Source organism: Cebidichthys violaceus, unplaced genomic scaffold (genome assembly GCF_023349555.1).
Source record: "Cebidichthys violaceus isolate CVI_PGR_0920_01 unplaced genomic scaffold, fCebVio1.0.p SCAF_4, whole genome shotgun sequence".
Classification (NCBI taxonomy): domain Eukaryota; kingdom Metazoa; phylum Chordata; class Actinopteri; order Perciformes; family Stichaeidae; genus Cebidichthys; species Cebidichthys violaceus.
This window is the reverse complement of record NW_027176594.1, coordinates 6739274-6743791: the sequence shown is the minus strand read 5'-3', so window position 1 is coordinate 6743791 and position 4518 is coordinate 6739274.

Here is a 4518-nt window from a genome sequence, read left to right as displayed (position 1 = left end):
CCGTGTCTCCTGTCGCTGTGTGTGGCTGATTGGTGCTGAGGTGAGGAAGCAGGGATGTGGACACCTACTGATCATTGGCTGGAAATTACTATAGAAACACTCGGGAGGTGGGAGGGATGGATGGCTCAGGGCGCCCTGCAGGGAGAAAAATATCTACGGGAAATATTTGCGTCTTGCAACCTTATAGTTGCCTCTTTTTTATTTTTGTATTCTTTTTTTTTTTTTTCAAATATTTTTTTAATACATTTCTTTCATGACGAGGCATTTAGAGAGAATGGAGGAGGGGGTTGTCATTTGTCAGATGCGTCGTTTAATAAGGATTGGGGAAACTTGTCAAATTAATTTGAATGGAGCTGAGCTGTGATTAAGATAAAATGCCTCCGCCGGCTTGCCCCCCCCGCCTCTTTCCGTCCAGCGACAGCCATAATTACTAAGACCTCCGGGATTCATCACCATTATAAATCCCGCCTCCTGGCCACCCATGCCTACAGCTCCCACAGGCTGACAACACGAGCAGGCATGGCACATTTATTCCACGAGCCCCCATGATGTGTGACAATGTGCGTTCATTCATGTTGAAGCCTATAAGCTTTGATTTGAAATGAAATTATTACTGCAAGCAGCGTCCCAGATTATTTTCCCCACATCAGCATTTATCTATAAGCCTAGTTCAGAAAAAAGTGATCATGGGACCATCACCTCTGTAATTCTACACGGAGGCTAATGACTAATTCATCACCCTTATAAAACAGGTTTCAGTAAACTAAATATCCAGTGCTGCAATATTACTTCATATACTTTTACCACATAAAAGTATGAAGGAGAACAACAACAAAAGGAAAAATAAGGTACTACAAGATCAAACTCACTTACTAGGATAGCAGTTTTGCTCTTATTATAAGTTGTTTCAGATGTCTTTATTAATGATTAATTAATTATTTAGTCATGCTTTATAGATCAGTTATAAGATAGGAAAACCAATTTTGTGTTGATGTGAAAAATCCCACTTTATCCTTTCTATTTGGAAATAATGCAGTTATAAATATTGACAATCCATTTATAATTGCTCATAGGTTTCTCATGTTCTCATTGGAAATCAATTCTGCAGTTATAAATGTTATTTATTTATCAATAAAGGATTTTAATCCATCAAGTCTGCAGTTATGAATGTTATTTAGTCATTAATAAAGGATTTTAATCCATCAAGTCTGGGTTCACAGTGTTAACAAGTTAAATGGAATTTTTGACCAGATAGCCGGTAGCCAAAAATACATAGTCAGATGGCCCAAAATATTTCTAACAACTCAAAAGTTGTTTGTATTAATGGCTTAACACTGATCTATAACGTTTTAGTAATTGTTTTACTATAGTGGTTACGTCATAAAAATCCTTTATAAAGTGTGTTTTATTAGAGAGTTGTAGTGCCTTTTCCATTGAGCCACAACTAACAATGATTTTTACTATTGATTATTTTTGCAGGTTATTTTCTTGATTACTTGTCAAGGGTGTCAGAAAATAGAAAATAAAATGTCCATTGCAAGTTCCAAAAGCCCAAATAGAAGTTAGAACGTGTGATATTTCTTGTAATTTTACTTAAAAACAGATGGAATCCATTATCAAAATTGTTGCTAATTAATTCTCTTTCAATGAACTAAGCAACAGATCGCTCAAAGCTGGAGTTGGCAACATTGGAGAAACCAGTAAGAGTAAACTAGATTTTGAACACATCCAACCGAAAAACCCAGCCTAGTGTTGCCAACTCTTTTCCAATGAAAGTAGTTTGCTTCACCAGCTCCAAAAGTTGCAAAATCTAGCAAGAAAGTTGCCAGGTTGGCAACACCTACAGCCCATCCCCTCAAACCTTCCTCCAAAGCCACTCCCCCAAAATTATAAGGAACGTAAACAACAACATGCTATTGTTAGTACTCGCAGCTTTCGAGCTAACACCTTGTAGAAGACTCTGGTGTCGCTCAATGATCACACTGGCAGAATACTTGCAGGAAGACAGGCAGGGAAACCGTCCAATCTTTGCATTCGAGCATCATTTTTGTCAGAGCATTTTACTTATTTATTGTTGTTGGGGAATGAAGATAATTTAAACAAAAAAGGTTTCTAAAATACTTTACCTGCCCCAGCTTTAATCATTTCATATGGCATAGCACTTAAAATGACATCATGTCACAGAAGAGTAAACAATCCCTGCATTGCTTCTACTTTCAGACAGGTTTAGGAGTAAACAAACTGACAGCTACACTGACACATTTCTCAGTCATACAGCCCCTCCAGGTGAGCTGTGTGACACAAGCCTATAGGCTGCTAAAGGCTACACTTAGATGAATTTATTGCGAGCTGGCAACAGAAAGGACATGGAAGAAGCGTAGCCTTAACTACGCTAAATGTTTTAAAATGTATTTGGAAATATCTGTTTAGACCTGACGTAGATCAGAAGTGACATTTGGTTCATTATCAATTGTTTTGTAGTTCAGATATCTTTAGTTTTGATACATTTTCTACTTATTTCAGTATAAAATATAACCATATACACAAATGGTGAAACTCACTGATACATCACTGACTCTAAGAATGGTAAAATCATACCACATTATGTTGATTCAAGTCTTGTTTTGTGCTGACCTGATTCAAAAGACCTTGGCCCTAAAACTTCCTCTTCTTCATTCAACAGCAGTCAAGTCATTGCTCTGTCGATGGCTGCTGATCATCGCAGGCGTGGTGTCGTACCAACAACTTGGGGTCGGAAAGACTTTTGAAGAGCGCAACAGATACTTGTCAGCGGAGCCCCAAAGCAGCAGTGGTGTTAACAGGAACCAGGCGACAGAAGTAAGTGTTAAAGTATGAGGTGACTGGCTAGTTGGGTTAAGGTTAGGAGTCGTGAAGTCTTTGATAAACAGTCGTGTCTGTCATCAAGACACCTTTGAGCTGTGATTAGTCCTATTGGGTGCAAAGACTTAACATCTTTTTTTTCATCTTTATCTGTCTTTAAGCAAGAAATAAAACGTAAGAGTAAGGAGGTACCAGTTAACACACTCAGATTTTTGCTGACTCTTTTAGTGTTTGAGGCTGTGTAAACTTTTTTAAACTGCACATACCATCATGATTCTCAGATGCAGACATGAAAAGAGAAATAATGAGCGAAAGCATCTTGTTCCATTTCATTAAAAATCGATTTTATTAATCTTTTTTAACTGAGTCTTGATAACAATATTGTTATTAGTCATGCTGCAAAGAGACTGACTTTAATCCATGGACAGATTGATTGATTAAACGTAACAAAATATACAAATATTTCATGATCAACAAACTTAGTGTCTCGACATTCATCCTATGTTTCGTACAATTGTATAAATGTTTTTCTTCTGTCTTGTTTTGATAATTAGTTTGTTCCCCTTTCACACTACAATAAAAGCAGATGTTCTGTTGACACTACAAAAAGCACATATGGCAAACAGAAAGGAGTTTATGAATACGTTTGTCTGGACTTTTACCTGAAATAATGATGAATCAGAACTTTTGTTCTCAGACATGATTGACAGTTACATTACCCAAAAAGGGAACCATCCTTGAAGCGTTATTTTCGTCAGTATCAGACCCTGTGCGTCTCTGTGTGTGGAAGCTCCTCCGTCTGAAAATCATTTTATCTTTGGTGCGATAATAGCCCCCAGGGGAAATCTGCCTAGGTGGTCCTAACCTCTGTCTGCAAAGCCACGGCAGAATGTGGGTCTCTAGCAGTGGGAGGCATGAACCCTCGTGGCAGGCCTTTGTTCCTGCCTGCGTGCTCCGGCGTCGCTCCCCGTGCGTCTACTCCTCCCCGGGTTTCCTTGGGCTTTCAACTGAACTCGGAAGAGTAATTAATAACCATGACCCCAGATTTAAATGTAGCCCGCATTTAGTCGATGGAAATAGAATCACAGAGGAGTGAAGCCATACGATATGGGTGTTTGAGGGGTGATGGTGTGAATCCATTGATTCATCTGTCTCAATTTGATCCGAGCACTGTGCTCACATCTGTCAGGAGAAAGACAGTGAGGATGCATAGGAGCATGGAAACATCCAGTCTGCTTTCCTCTTCTTGTGAGGCATTTATAAAGAATCCTGCAATTTAACAGATCATTAGACTAAAGAAAAATAAATTATATATATATATATATATATATATATATATATATATATATATATATATAATATTATATTAGGTGAAAAATACAATGTGTAAATGGTGGTGTTAGCTGGATTCCTTTGATCTCCACCTGTTGTTGCTTTTTTCAAAAGCCTGCTGTATTTCTCCCTGTTGGAAAGTGTTTGGAGGCCCAATACACATGCAGGGTGTATGGATTTTTGTAAGAAAAAGAAAACAGGGTCACAGGTTTTACAGTGGAATTATAAAAATAAAAAACTCTGACCAGGAAAAGGGAGGAGCTCGTCTGTGTCTCCTGGAGGTGTTTCTGATGGGCTCACGCAGACTGTTATGGTGAACAGCATTCCTCTGAGGCCTTTAAAGCA